The sequence below is a fragment of the Physella acuta genome, unplaced genomic scaffold (genome assembly GCF_028476545.2).
Source record: "Physella acuta isolate Inbredline_101_S28 unplaced genomic scaffold, ASM2847654v3 ptg000028l, whole genome shotgun sequence".
Classification (NCBI taxonomy): Eukaryota; Metazoa; Mollusca; class Gastropoda; family Physidae; genus Physella; species Physella acuta.
Genome location: NW_026731548.1, coordinates 548,243 through 565,193, shown reverse-complemented (window position 1 = coordinate 565,193; position 16,951 = coordinate 548,243). Strand labels below are relative to the sequence as shown.

General features: G+C 33.4%; 1 long non-coding RNA gene across 1 annotated transcript; it reads left to right on the top strand.

Moving 5' to 3' along the window:
* The first annotated feature begins 3,103 nt into the window (after positions 1–3,103).
* On the top strand, positions 3,104–7,363 carry LOC131941359 (uncharacterized). Its single transcript, XR_009386634.1, has 5 exons — positions 3,104–3,212; positions 3,398–3,484; positions 4,113–4,187; positions 5,262–5,299; positions 7,003–7,363. It is a non-coding gene; the product is annotated as an uncharacterized LOC131941359 (long non-coding RNA).
* The last annotated feature ends 9,588 nt before the right edge of the window (positions 7,364–16,951 follow it).

Below are 16,951 nucleotides of genomic sequence, written 5' to 3'. Positions count from 1 at the left end.
TAGCTGTCGTGCAAGTTAAGGTATTTGTTTCATTATTATACAGCTTATATAAAAGGTAGGATTTTAGACACATGTTTTTAGAAAAATTCAGAAAAACTAGACAGTATGCTTATAGTAGTTTATAAAATGACAAATCGTGAAAGCATGCTCATCTCCGCATTAACCCATCACAAAATATCATCAGTCCTTATCCTTACATTGGTTTTTTTTTTATGGCCTGCAATACATACACACCATTAAAAATCAGATTCTCTATTAATCGGCTTATAAATGAATGGGCATACACTTATACCCCCACCACTCCCCACCACCTCATTATTATTTGCGTAGGAGGAAGTCATGTCCAACTAAGAAAGAAGCAGCGGAAGCTGTTTCTCTTAATGCAGAGCTGTTCAACTTTAGCACAATGCTGTTTCTGTCAACGGTAAAAAGGTAAGTTGTACCATGTTACTATATATATATTTCAACCGGTGGGGGGTCAGAGCCACCCCTTTACCGTAAATACAGTACAACTGATAGTAAAATTATAACAATAATAACCCTAAGGGTATGAATATATTTATTACAGATTTTTGTATGTAATAAGTGTTGCCTTAATTATAAATTTTCGGTATACATATAGAATCTACCTAACTTTATAATAGCTTAGGATTCCAGAGTGTACACATGCGCTTGTCTTGTCTGTTACAATAGCATTGGTCCACGACCTAAGACGTTGTAAATAGAAGGCATGGCCGACTAAATATTGCTATCAAAAACAAATATCTAGCGTTACAGGTGTAGAATATAATAATGTTGTGGGATATAGTAATGAGAGATACTCATTAAATACAACTCTAGTTGAGGGAAAATTACAACAATATAGGTAATAGTAACAATACATCAAATGCTGACAATAATAATAAAGGTCGATATTATAGATTTCTAGTTGGTTTTTTTTTTTTAAATAATCAAATCCCTTCTGTTAAGAAGCTAATTTCTTGGACGCACCTATACCCAGGATGGGGGGTTAGCGTGCAGGTGTGCTGAGCAAGGGCGGTGATCAGGGTAAAAAGGACCGAGTTCATCGGTTACCGGCCCTTTCATCGAACCAGCGACGGCCTGTCCCATATACGCCTTTCGGCTTGGGATGAGTCACAAGGTAAATCTAGCGACTGGGGGGGGGGGGGGGGGGGGGGAGAGGAAGAAAAGAGGGAGGGAAGAGGCGAAGCACAGGTTGGGGGTGGAGGTCGTAACGACGTCGGCCGTAGAATAACATTACCATCAGTTTCCATTAGGCTGTCTTAATTTAGAAAAAAATGCTGTTACTTTTAAGGCAAGGCAGTCCAAAATTAGCTAAAATACTTTTCTTTTAAATGGCGCCACTAAACATTTCCTCAAATACCATTTAAATTTTTATAATGAACATTATTTGGTATAACAGTAAAGAAGAAAGAACAATATCTGTTTTATCAGAACAGTATATAATAAACCGGGAGTGATCTCCCCTAAACTTTCTTGAATATTCTTATATAACTTGGAATATAGATATGATTTTTAATTACTTAAACTTTTAAAAATAGAATAGAATCTCATAGAAAAAAGAATTGCGCACCAAGCGAACGCCAAAACAAAATGTGCATAATAGTGCGCGATATTATTAGTATTTTATAAATTTACATGCGTTTTTGAGAAATCGAAAATAGGGTAAATTAGTACTTCCGGTCAACGGAAATTACTCAAAATTTGACAGACGGTAGAGAATTATGATCTTTTACTTACATGTGAAATAGTACTCAAGTTATAGGCTTTTGAAAATTTCAAAGAAGAAAAATACCACTTCCGGTTATTGGAAATCGCTCAAAAGTTGATACGGATCTACGATTTTGATACAATACTTATATATGAAATTTCATCAACCAAGCTGTAACGGTACTCAACTTATCGTGTTTGCACACAGACAGACACACACACATACACACAGAGAGAGACAGACACACAGACATACGGACAAGATTGCAAAATTATGTTTTTCCGTTTCACTGAGGTGTAAAACGTTGAGATTTGTAAAAATCTTGATTTTTTTTGCACGATTACAAGACTTTCTCTATAGTTCGTATATACGAGAAAAATAAAAATGAACATTCACTCCACAATAATAATTTGACCATGAACATTATCGGAAATCGCTCAAAAGTTGATACGGATCTACGATTTTGATAAAATACTTATATATGAAATTTCATCAACCAAGCTGTAACGGTACTCAACTTATCGTGTTTACACACAGACAGACACACACACACACACACTGAGAGACAGACACACAGACATACGGACAAGATTGCAAAATTATGTTTTTCCGTTTCACTGAGGTGTAAAACGTTGAGATTTGTAAAAATCTCGATTTTTTTTTGCACGATTACAAGACTTTCTCTATAGTTCGTATATACGAGAAAAATAAAAATGAACATTCACTCCACAATAATAATTTGACCATGAACATTATCGTTCAATCAATGTGTACATTGAAGACTAACGTGTGTGTGTGTGTGGTAGTGTGGATGTATGAATCTGTAGGAGTGTTGGTGTGTGGATGTGTGGGTGTGTGGGTGTGTACGCGCACATGCAAGATGTATGGACAAACCCATATTGTGATGGTGAGTTTCAAGCTTTCGGTAACATTAAAAAAAATTTGGTCAATTTTTTAATTTTTTTTCCAAGATAAAAATGCTAGAAAAGTTATCGTAAAACCTTCTACCATAATATAAAGACATATTTTGTGCATAATTTGTGTTTACTTATTTCAAAAGGCATTTTGCTTAAAGTATGTCCAACTTAATCTTTATCTCGTTCTTTTATTTCGAAATCCATATACACAGCAATTACTATGAATTCCGCACATTTAATTAAGATGTGTCTCAAATCTGTTCAGCCTATAGGTTTGTGATTATTATAATGTAATCTACTTGTCAATTCCCATCATGATATGCGAAACTAATTTCCAAAATCTGCTGTCAATTTGTTCATCCACAGAGATTTACTAAGTGTTTCTATCAGCTGGATGTATTACTACTATTGTTATTTAATACCAACCAATAGAAGCCAGCCATTAAATAAAACGTAAATTGAAAAATTGAATTCAATGTGTCTTGAGCAGAACCCTTGTATTCCCCCAGCAATAGTGCATCGTAAATTGACTTAATAATAAATTATTATTATTTCATAAGAATGTAAGTATTTACTTTGTGATAACTGTATGTTAGTTTTTTTGTATAAACTTAAAGTAATCATATTTTTAACATTATAATATTAAACAAATCATTCAATGGCGAATGTAAAAATGTAATGACAATTGATATGGGTGGCGTCAAATCAAAGTAAAATGTGAAATTAACTTGAGAAAATCTTTTTTTAGTTTTCCTCATCTGATTAAAATGAAGTTCGCAGTTCTCCTTCTCGTGGTCCTGGTGTGTCTGTTAAATCTCATCGTTGAATCTGAAAGGTGAGTTCACATAAACTTTCCTTATCTCATAACAAAAGTAAACATCCCTTTTAAAACATCACTATCCGTTGGGCAATTAAAGTAGATTTGACTAGTTTCTGTAACCACGGCATATGAATGGATAGTGTAGCTAGCACATTTCTCAGCCGCCTTTACTTTCTCGAACATGAGTTAGATACCTATTTTCTATAATTTAAGCAAAACGAAGGAAAATAATATTTTCCAGCACTGCCCGTCTATTTTCATGCTTTGTGAGACTTATGTTTTATATTCATTTCTTGTGACCCACTTCGCAGTCAGATTGTGTCAGTCTTCCTTAAAACTTTGGACCTCTTTAACATTCATACTTTAAATAGACTTGAAAATTGTAACTCTGTGAATTAGCAATTATTTAAATTGATGTGACATCTTCAATAGTGTTACCTATCCACGCCTATGCTTATAAAAAGTAAAAGTAAACATTATTACCAATGCAAAAAAATTAAATTGTAGGCCTACAAGTTTATTTTATTTATTTTTTGTAAACTAATTGTGCACCAAACGATGAATAGTTCCATTGAGTTACTTTTACTTTCTTATCATATAACTCAAACATCTGCTTCGTGTTTTCTTCTTTATGTTTTAACAGTTGTTGTAAAGCAATTGGTGATAGGTGTGGTCATGGCTTCTATTGCTGCCCTTTTCTTGAGTGTAACATCAAGAGGTATTGAATATGGATATAATTAATTAAATTTGAGAGTACTTTCTTTGTTAAGCGGAATATTATATCGACACTATAAGTTATCATATAGTGGTGTGGGGTGTGGAACGTTCTCATATTTAAATGTTAAAATTCACAAGTATTTTATTTTATATTATTTTTGAAAATATTACCATTTAACTGTAACATCCATGATTCACACCCAAACACCACAAATGTGAATAAAAAGGGTGTTGTACATCTAGTGCAGTAAGTAAAACAGGACACGAGACTATAGCTTTTCATTAAACCAGATTTATAAAAGGCCATGAAAGACCTAGTGCATGTGAAATGTTAAATTTCTCAAAAAATTGTTTATTAAAATATGGATCGACCACAGGCAAATCGAATCATCGTTTTGTTAATTAATATATTGCATTAAATAAAGTACCAAAAGAACGCCGTGGTGAAATAGTAGATTTAAATCTGGTAACCCTAAAGTCTCGAGTTGGAATCAGTACGATCCTTGTTTTCTCCCTGTTCTGATGAGTACCTGACTCACGTTAGAGAAAGTAAAGATTGCTAGAAAGAGCTAACCGCAATGCGTGTCGAGATTAGTCGTTTTATCTGTCTATGGACCGCCATATTTAATGGGATAACGTGACTTTAAGTAATGTACCGGGATCACTCCCGTAGTCTAAGCTACAATTTTCTTATCCGACGGACCTAATAGAAACTCTATCTCTTCATATGAGATGGATGGGCGCCAGAGTTTCAACTTAAGTATTAAAGTAAGATATCAACAATATTGTAGTGACAAAAAATATAGCTATAGAATTGCTAATTTGCTTTAGCTTTAGGCGTGAAATCACATGACTATTTTAAAATGTTTACAAGTCTGAAATACGGAAACTAGGAATATTCAAAATACTTTAGCCATAGGTGTCAGAATTATAATCGGATGGCGGCAGAAGAAAAGTTACCTCAGCAAATTATTCCAATAGTTTAATATCCAATTAATTTCATATTAGTGTTAATTTTTTTAGCTTTGTGAGTTAAAATACAATTTGTAATTGAATCATAATTTTTGTTTTTTAGCACAGGGAATACTTGTGGTTCAATTTGAAAAATAAAGGGTAAAGTATGTTATCGTGAATGTTGTTTATGTTTTTAACATTTATAAGTTTATAATAAAAGGTGTATTGCATAATTATAAATATGCTTATAATCCTCAAACGACATCGAATTATCAGCACCCAACCCATCACCAACAATCCCACACCCCCCAGCTCATAGCAACCCGTCCCCCATACCGCACTCTTCGTAACCCGAACCCGTACCCTTCCTAAAACATTTATTCTGTCAAACCTCACCCACCCTCCTTTTAACCATGATTCGGAGGATCTCAATGCCCTACACACACTACATAAAACACAAAAAATTGCTCGCGAACATAGGGCAACGTCCATTTTTTTTTTTGTTTAATAAAAAAAAATTCGCAACATTCAGTGAATCAAATTTCTATCTGCTATTTGTCTGTTTGTTTGTTTGTCTAGTTGTCTGTTAGTTTGTCTGTTTGTCTGTTTGTCTTTTTGTCTGTTTGTCTGTTTATCTTTTTGTCTGTTTGTCTGTTTGCCTGTTTGTCTATTTGTCTGTTTGTCTGTTTATCTGTTTGTCTGTTTGTCTGTTTGTCTGTCTGTCTGTCTGTCTGTCTGTCTGTCTGTCTGTCTGTCTGTCTGTCTGTCTGTCTGTCTGTCTGTCTGTCTGTCTGTCTGCACGTGTACTGTAACAGCTAGGTTGATGAGATTTCATCTATAAGTATTCAAATTTGTAGTTCTTTATTATCTATTTAGCGATTTTCGGTAACAGGAAGTGAACCTCATTCTACTTTTGGTTTTTCAAAAGCCTAAAATTTGACTACTGTTTCAGACAGATAGACAAAATTTCACATATTGGTAAAAGATCTAATTGTCTGCCTGTTGTCAAATTTTGAGTCGTTTCCATTGATCAGAAGTAGTACTTTACGCAATTTCCGATTTTTAAAAAAACGAAAATGACTTTATAAAGTACTAACCATCCCGGCCATCCCTGCTCTGTCCTCTGTGAATAACCTATCTGTAAAGCACCATGACTTGTGTGTTTATTAAACAGCATATACCCGGCATTTTTCGGGTTTATGAAATAGTTATGTTTTCAATTAAATCTCTATATGCAAATATGGACCCTTCACAAAATTAACTTGAACTTCAAACTTAACTCTAACCACAAACAACCAAAACAAAAACAAAAACACACTCAGAAACAAACGCAAACGTAGCGCAAAAGCGAACCTAAACCAAACACAAACCATACACAAACACCAAAACAACACAAACACAATAACGAAAAAAAACGCAACCGTAGTTTCAAACTCAAACAGAAACAAACGCAAATGTAACACTAACGCAAACACAAACAAACGAAAACGTAGTGCAAACAGAAAAACTCTAGATTATATGTCTACTTAGCTAAGCCAGATATAATTTCGTTTACATCATGGTTAGATTTAGAGCCAAACTCTACGGCTGCATAAAGAGTTTAGTACATGATAATACATAAGGGAAGGTTTTATTAAGTGGCATATCTGGGGTAATTGTTTTACAGTATAACTGTAAGTATAACAAAAGATGATGGTATTGTTGATGTGACGATTACTGGACTTTAAAGATCTGTCGTTAGATGGCGCAGGTTAACTTTTAAAATACGAAGAAAAATCGTTTTGTTTTCTTTTGCCCAGCATAAAAAATTCCATCACAGAATGTAAACTTTTTAACTCTCTCTGGAATAAACCTTCCTGCAGGTACCATAAATCACTGAGAAAAACCAGGAGTAAAGTTTAATGGAGGAGTCCCATATTTAAAAATAATTATTCTTGATTCTGTTTGATTCCGCTGTCTCTCAAATGTTAAAATGTTTTACAAATCAGTTGAAAAGAAATGTTTCTTTTTAAATACTTAAAAAATCAGTATAAAACTATAAATTGATAATTTTAATTTGTTATTTGCATTTGTTTTAAGTTGCTATAAAATATGTAGACATTTGCTTATTGATATGTTTTCATTTTATTACTAACGACATGTTACTAATTATGTTTTACGCTGCCATAAAAATATTTTAGTATTTATTTTTTAATGCTACTTTTGGTCTAAAATTGTATTTATTAAAGACAGTTTCCAAATTAATTTGTTCTTGTCCTCATAACGTTTATTTCTCGTAACAAATTACTTATACTTAATAGTGTTGTGTATAATGTAACTTTTTTTTGTCTATTTGATTGTTTGAATTTACCTTTTTGAACATGAACGATATATTCTGTATCAATTATTATTGTTCAGAAGCGTTTACTTACATATTGAATCGTGGAGCTATGGAGTGTGTAGAAGGCTTAAATAAAATGATGAGAGTTTACTGGTTTTTATACTTACGGCATGGTTCCTTGATCTACGGCCACTGATTAGAATGCTAGTTATTGTTTGTTTTTGTTATTTACGTTAAGTTAATCAGACAGAGAAAGCAGCGGGTCTAACTAGGTAATTGTAGAGCTATGCCCATGCGCATCATTTCGGTCTAGAAAAGGCCCAAAAAACTATAATAAGCTTTTAAATGCACTTAACTTTGTTTTGAATCATTTTCAAAAATTGCTTTCTAATAAAAGCTTTGGCTGCTAGAATATTTGAGCCATCTAGAGAATCACTTCTTAGCTATCACGAGTGTCTCTGTAAACATTGACTATAATCTATGTGTCATTTGTTTTGCTGGTATCTTAATTTTTAATACCTACAAAAAAAACTTGCATTAAAAGCTTTGACTGCGGACCTAAATTAATATTTCTTTTAAAATTAGATGGAGATAGTTCATTCAAATTCAGCTGTTATTAAATTTAAAAATCTAATTTTTTTTTTATCTCTTGGCTGGGTATATTTTAAAGAATTCTGTGTTCATAAAAAATAATCCTTCCTAAATTTTACTAGACCCATTGACTATAGTTTCCTAAATGTTGATAGAACATTTGGCTATAATTTCTTAAATTTTGTTAGACCACTTGACAATAGTTTCCTAAATTAGACCATTTGGCTATAGTTTCCGGAATTATGTTAGATCACTTGACTATACTCTCCTAAATTTTGTTAGACCATTTGGCTACAGTTTCCCAAATTTTGTCAGACCACTAGACTATACTCTCCCAAATTTTGTCAGACCACTTGCCTATACTTTCTTAATTTTGTTAAACAACTTGGCTGTAGTTTCCTAACTTTTGTTAAGTTTGCTACTCAACAAATTTTGTTGAGACCTGACAACAGGCCACACATAAACACATTGAATGTTTTTGCCCCTGACTGTTAACACTGAGTTAATAATAGAACATTGCCATCAGAGGCGTAGCGAGGGGGGGGGGGGGGGGGGGCGAGGGGTGCGGACCGCACCGGGTGACACCATTTAGGGGGTTGACACGAAGGCAAAAAATAGCAAAATATATAGAGAAAAACTTGAGGGGGGGTGCAAATCGAAAGTTTCAGGGTGAGGGTGCAAATCGAAAATTTGAAAGTTTTTCCCCGGGAAGGGTCGCTACGCCTCTGGGGGTGACACCATTAAGTGCCGCACCGGGTGACACCCGACCTCGCTACGCCAATGATTGCTATTGCAACTTTTTTGCGAGAAGCGGCGAAGAACAAAAAAAATTGCTTTTTACTATTCATCGGAAGGCCTGTTTCCTTTTTACTTTCTCGTTTATACGAAGTATAGAGAAAGTCTTGTAATCGTGTACAAAAAAATCGAGATTTTTACAAATCTCGACGTTTTACATCTCACTGATACGGATAAACATAATTTTGCAATCGTGTCCGTATGTCTGTGTGTCTGTCTGTCTGTCCGTGTGTGTGTGTGTGTCCGTCTGTGTGTAAACACGATAACTTGAGTACCGTTACAGCTAGGTTGATGAAATTTCATATATAAGTATTTTATCAAAATCGTAGATCCGTATCAACTTTTGAGCGATTTCCGATAACCGGAAGTGGTACTTTTTCTACTTTGAATTTTTCAAAAGCCTATAACTTGAGTACTATTTCACATAGATGAATGAAATTTCACATGTAAGTATAAGATCTAATTCTCTACCTTCTGTTAAATTTGGAGTAATTTCCGTTGACTGGAAGTAGTAATTTACGCTACTTCCGTGTTCTCAAAAAACTAATGTAAATGTTTAAAGTACTAATAATATTGCGCACTATTATGCACTTTTTTATTTGGCGTTCACTTGGTGTGCAATTCTTTTGTCTACGAAATTTTATTCTATTTTTAAAACTTTAAGTATTTAAAATGGATTAAAAATCATGTCTATAGCCCGAGTTCCCATCCCCTGTTGTTTTATATAAGAATATTCGAGAAAGTTCAGGGGAGATCACTTCCGGTTTATTTATGTTAGTTACGAAATGCAATTGGAAAAATAATTCATAAAGTTAAAGCAGAATTTTACATTATTAATGTTTTTAATAATTCATCATACTATCTATTATACACAGTGTAAATGATAATTTTCTACCGAAAAGGCACTTCTCCTCAACACAAATTAAGTTACCGAATATCTAAAATACTAGATCTATATCTGTAAGGTTAGTAATACCATTAATCAGAGGCAAACACAAAATACACTAGAAGGAGGGAAGCAATAACTATCAGTTGCAACGCTGAATGAAAGTAACTTTCGCAAATTTTAAAGTAAAATAATTCATTCAGGCTATGGCTCTTTTAATTTAGGGTATAATGATAATTCTAACGTTAAGTAAATAGAGAAGATTGCACCACAGTCAGATAAGGTAGATAATCTCAAGATTTTAATTAAAGAAGGGAATATTTATCGCAATTCTTTTGTTACTATTTAATTAATTTAAATTTCTTATTGTATTTCGCTTCAGGGATACATCCCTTGGTCGATGTAGATTTTTTGACATGGGAAGTAACAAATATGATTTATTATTCAATTTCAATATTAGATTGAAGATTTTTATTATAATTATAAACAGCAATATTGCACACTCTTTCTTCACGTCTCTGCTAACTCTTATTCCCAAAATCCTCTCTTTATCATTGAACCAATATTTTCCTTCAACAAAACGAAAAAGACGTTTAATTTAAGGTCAATGAGCCTTTCTCATCACTTCCCTAACGCCACACACCTAGATAATTAGGTCATTAAGACACTATCCACGGCTTTGTGAAATTACATCTAAATCCTACAAACGTCAGGCGACAAATCACTTTACAGTGTAAACAATGGGCCCTAGGCTGGGGAATCGGATTAGGGGCCTAAGCAGGTGGTAGCTTTGAGATCAACAATGCAAGTAATAGAGCTTAACAGATCTTTTCATGGAGCAAAACAGATGTGTGTTATTGAGCTAAAAATATCTTATAATGGAGCTAAACAAAACAGCTTATGGAGCTAAACAGTGGCATGTCATGTGCGTGATCCCCGGCAGATGAGGCTCGACAGGGGGGGGGGGGGCAGCAACCTATCTAGGGGGGAAAATACTACATGGGAGCACATCCAGAAAGATTCGGCAAGTCATGTCCAACATTAGAATTAAGAAAGAAGCAGAGGATGTTTCTCTTAACGCAGAGCTGTTCAACTTTAGCACAATGCTGTTTCTTTTAAGGTAGGATGTCCAAATTTAGAAAAATGCCGTTTCTTTTAAAGCAAGGTTGTCGGAATTTAGCTCGTAGATTTTTCATTAAAATGCCACCACTCAACATTTCCTCAAATAACATTTTAGTGTTTATTATAAACATTATTTGTTATAGCAGTAAAGAAGAAAGAACATTATATGTTTCATCAGAACAGTACATAAAAGTGAACATACATTCCACAATAATAATTTGACATGAACATTATCAGTTCAATCAGAGTGTACATTGAAGACTAACGTGTGTGGATGTAAGTGTGTGTGTGGATGTGTGTGTGTGTTGATGTGTGGGATTATACGCGCGCAAGTGAGCATATGGTGATGGTGTGTTTAACTGTATTCGGTAACATTAAAAAAAAAACATTTTGACTTTATTTGCAAGATAAAAAATTTTAAAAATATATGGTAAAACCGTCTTCCATAATATAAAAAAATATGTTTTGTCTAATGTTGGCCTAGATCTATATGTGTTTACATCTTTCAAAAGACATTCTGCTTAAAGTATATGTCTAACTCAATCTATATCGCGTTCTTTTATTTCGAAATGTATATACCTTGATTTATCTATGAAAACTAAATTGACCGTTAATTCGGGACATTTGATTAAGATGTGTCTCAAATATGTGCAGCACATAGGCTTGTGATTATTATAATGTGTTCTACTTGTCAATTCCCATTCTGGTATGCGAGACTAATTTTCAAAATCTGCTGTCAACCTGTTCTATAAGCTGGATTTATTACTACTGTTGTTCATTAATACCAACCAATAGAAACAAGCCACGTTATAAAATCTACATTTAAAAATTGATATGAATGTTATGTGTCTTGAACAGAACACTTGTATTCTCCCAGCCGTTGTGCATCGTGTGTTGACTTAATAATAAATTTTTATTATTTTATAACAATGTAAGAATTTACTTTATGATATTTGTATGTTTTTTTTATGCATAAACTTAAAGTAATTGTATATTTGAGATTATAATATTAAAAATATCATTCCATGTAAAAATGTATTGACAATTTAATATGGATGAAATCAAATCAAAATAATAAAACTAATTGATTCATAGTAACTAATTTGTTTTATTACATTAATATTAAATGTATGAACTAAGGATATGATTATATTTGAAATTAATTTGAGAAAATCTTTTTTTTTTTAGTTTTCCTCAGCTGATTAAAATGAAGTTCGCAGTTCTCCTTCTCGTGGTCATGGTGTGTCTCTTAAATCTCATCGTTGAATCTGAAAGGTGAGTTCACTTAAACTTTCCTTATCTCATAACACAAGTAAAGTTCCCTTTTCTAACCTCACTATCTGTGGGGCAATTCTAATATATGTGCCCATGTGCGTATATCCCTCTGTCTGTCTCTCTTTCTCTGTCCGCAACATTTTAGGCGATTTTATCAGTATGTACAGCTATGTATGGAAAACTTGAAGGTACGGACTTTTGTTGAAAATGATATAATATAAACTTAATTTTATTCTAAGCAGGCAAATAAAAATAAAAGCATATTCGAATATAAAAACATATTTTAAATTATAAGCATGAAAAGTCGTGACAAAAACGCAATAAACAATGACGTCATATTACACACGTTTAAACAAGGAAAAAACACAAAACTAATGGCGTCATCTTCAAATTTTAGAGTATAAAGAAATTAACAATTTCATTCATATTTGATTTAGATCTACTTATCAAGACATAGATTCTAGAACTATAGCTACGGAAAAAAATAGACTTAAGCCAGCCGTAGATTCTAGATCTAAACTCTGACTCCATCTAGATCTATATCAAGAATGTATGCAAAGATTGAGATTCTATGCTAAACTATTTCAGTCCTTAATTATTCAAAATAAATCTTTCTTTGTTTATCTAATGAATACGCTAATTTGGGATATAATTTAATTTGAACAGGGCCTATTCGCGTAACTCAAGTTTCTTACGCCGCTGACTCTAGATCTAATTAAAGTACCCCACTAATTCTGCACCTAATCGGAAAAGCCTAGACAGCTGAGATGATAGTGTAATCGTTGCCAAGCGTGTGGTACACCACTTCAATGATGATTTTTATTACTTTCTCGTATATACGAAGTATAGAGAAAGTATTGTAATCGTGCACAAAAATCACTTGAAATTTTAACAATTTTCACCGTATTACACCTCAGTCCTTCATCACATCCGAAGTATAGAGGACTTATTTTAATCGGGCAAAAATTATCAATCCAGATTTATCAAAATTAAGAGGTTTTATGCGTAATCCAGTCTGAAAAACTGGGCTTTGCAATTCTGTCCGTATGTCTGTGTGTCTGTGTGTGTGTGTGTCCGTGTGTAAACACGATAACTTGAGTACCGTTACAGCTAGGTTGATGAAATTTCATATATAAGTATTTTATCAAAATCGTAGATCCGTATCAACTTTTGAGCGATTTCCGATAACCGGAAGTGGTACTTTTTCTACTTTGAATTTTTCAAAAGCATATAACTTGAGTACTATTTCAGATAGATAAATGAAATTTCACATGTAAGTAAAAGATCTAATTCTCTACCTTCTCTCAAATTTTGAGTAATTTCCGTTGAACGGAAGTAGTAATTTACGCTACTTCCGATTTCTCAAAAAACTAATGTAAATTTATTAAGTACTAATACTATTGCGCACTATTATACACACCTTTATTAGGCGTTCGCTTGGTGCGCAATTGTTTTTTACTGAGATTCTATTCTATTTTTAAAAGTTTAAGTATTTAAAATGGATTAAAAATCATAACTATATCCCCAGTTACCATCCCCTGTTGTTTTATATAAGAATGTTCGAGAAAGTTTAGGGGAGATCACTACCGGTTTATTTTTATTTTTATCTTTTTGATATGAATGATAAAGTTGCCTACTCAGGACATGGCGGGACACGGGGTAGGTGAAGTAGAGATCATCTGTTTTTGTCTTCTCAGCCGATGAAAGTATAGTGTGGTCAGACCCATGCTTAGCCAAAATGGTGTTTCCAAAAGACAAAAACAACATAAATGACACCGAACCGCCGGGTTTTTAACGAAAGTCTCTTAATTTTAAGTCTCTGAATCAGCGTTTGCATTTATGTGGTGTTGTGTCGACTAATAATGTATGTAGTTTAGTTTTAATCTTTCTAATAGGTTTGGGTAGTCTATATTATTTTTTATTTGCCAAATTTTTTAGCTATTTAGTTATTTCTTTGCTTTGTCTCTATTATCGTTCAACGTGAAGTAAAGCACAGTATTTTGACGAATAACTTTTTTTTATAAAATACGAGCTGACCCGCGACGTAGCATACGCCGCTATCTAGCTGCTTTATTTTCTACTTATCATCAAATCATAGTTTGTGAATTCGACACAATTGAAACACACAAAAACGTTAGGAAAACATTAGGATGAAAGTTATATCTAGATCTATTTTTTTTTATGAATGCGAGTTTTAATTAGAAAAGATAAAAAAAATTAGGACAGTTCCAATTAAATAGCGTGTGATCGTCAGCGGGCGAAAAATCCCTACACGGTCGAAGGTTCACCGTGAGTTCATATTGACTTTAATTATCAGCATACGTCATAGCTTGGGCAATAGCTATTTGAAATTGTGTTGGCCTCTGTTTTTGGGTCATTATGAGTTCATAAAAAGTTTATTTATAGTTTATAATATCATGTGTGAGAGATTGTAACAATACAATCTTAACCGCCTCGCAATTGTGAGTTACGTACTTCACCCATTGCCATGAATATCTTAACTGACACACATTCAAATATTCCAAATTTGATTTTTCTCAAGTTTTGACAAAAGTAGATTATCAAAACTAAATCAGAACTTCATAAAGATATAAGCCCAATATTTTCCTAAGGATTTTGTATGTTTCGGTTGTGTTTATAATAAAATACGCTCAACTGGAGGTGAACGTGAAGCGGGGAATAAAAATACGCTAAAATGGAGTTTTACCAATCTTTATTTGTTTAGCTATGCGATTGGCTAATTTAAGATAAAAAAATTTAAAAAGATACTAGATCTAGATCTAGGGCCTATGCGCGTAAATCGTTTCATAAGAAGACTCAAAGAATATAGCACAACAAAAGGTCAATGCGTCACGAGTCTAGATAGCTAAGTTGTTATTGTAGTAGGCTTCAATGCGGGTGGCACGGGTTCTAGACACATCATGTCAATGTTAATTTTTTTTCATTTTACGTCTTTTTTAATGTGGGGTCTGGTTATTCTGTGATGATAAGTGACAGGCGTGATGTTATTTATGGATGACCCCCCGAAACCCACAGTTATCTAACTAGATAACGGGTAGTCTAGTAACATTAAAATTTTTAAATACATAGACCTATAATTCTTGTGTAACGGGTAACGACGGATAGTTGAAGTAGAGTTGACTAGTTTCTGTAACCACGGCATAGGTATGGATAATGTAACCAGCACATTGCCCAGCCGCCTTTACTTTTCCGAGCGTGAGTTAAATACTCATCCTCTATATTTCAAGGAAAACGAAGAGATAATATTTTCCAGAACTGCCCATCTGTTTTCATGCTTCATTGGCCTTATGTTTTATATTTGCATTCTTGTGACCCACTCCTCGGTTAGATTGTGTCGGTCTGACTTCAAAGATGCAGTTAACTCTTAAACGTTTCATAGTTTAAATAGGGTTGAAATTTGTATCTCTGTAAATTATTAAAATTTACGTGACCTCTTCAATAGTGTTACATTACCTCACCCATGCCTATTAAAATTGATAAGTAAACATTATTACCAAAGCAAAAAATTAAATTGCAGGCATACACGTTTATTTAATTTATTTATTGTAAACTAAGTGTGCACCAAACAGTAAATAATTTCCTTGACTTATTTTACTTTCTTATCATTAACTCAAACATCCGCTTCATGTTTTCTTCTTTATGTTTTAACAGTTGTTGTAAAGCTATTGGTGAAGAATGTAGCTTTGGCGAATATTGCTGCCCTTTTCTTGGGTGTAATGTCGTTAAAAGGTATAGATATAATTAATTAAATTTGAGAGTATTTTCTTTGTTAAGCGGAATAATATATCCACACTAAAAGTTATCATACAGTAGTGTGCGTTGGGGTGGGGTTTAAATCGTTTTTATATTCAAAGTTAAAATAAACAAGTATTTTTTTAAATATTATTATTGAAAATAAGCCTAAACCTTACTCTCCCATAACCATCTACTCATAACATTCATGGTTCACACCTAAACACCACAAATGTGAATAAAAAGGGTATCGTACATCTAGTACAGTAAGTAAAACAGGACCCGAGACTATAGCTTTACATTGAACCAGAGTTGTCCAAATGTCATCTAAGACATACTGCATGAGCTAAGTTACATTTTTCAAACCATTTTGTTTATTAAATACTGGATCGACCACAGACCAATCAAATCATCCTAATAGACTTGGTCCATGTGCCAAGTTAAATTTCCCAAAAACATTTTTTTTTTAAATTAAATAATGGATCTACCACAGGCTAGTCAAATCATCCTGAAAAATATCTTGTTATCTGCCTAATACTAATAAGCTCCCTTAAAATATTGCATTAAATAATGTACCAAACAACGCCTTGGTGGAATAGTAGATTCTAGTCTGGTAACCCTAAAGTCCCGAGTTCGAATCAGTACGATCCTTTTCTCCTCCCTGTTCTGATGAGTACCTGACTCACGTTAGAGAAAGTAAAGATTGCTAGACAGAGCTACCCAAACTGAGCGTCGAGCTAAGTCGATTGATTTCTCCCATGGACCGCCATATTCATTAGGGTCATGTGACTTTAAGTAATGTACCGGGATCACTCCCGTAGTCTACGATACAATTTTCTTATCCGACGGACCTAAAAGAAATTTTATCACTTCATATGAGATGGAAGTGCGCCAGAGTTAAGTATTAAAGTAAGAAATAAACAAAATTGTATTGACAAAAGAATATATATTTGGCGTGCATAGCGTTAATAGCTTTTGAGGCTGCTAGAGTCGTTAATTGTTAATTTGCATTAGCTTTAGGAGAGAAATAACGTGACTATTTTAAATGTTTTTATTCAACCCATGTACA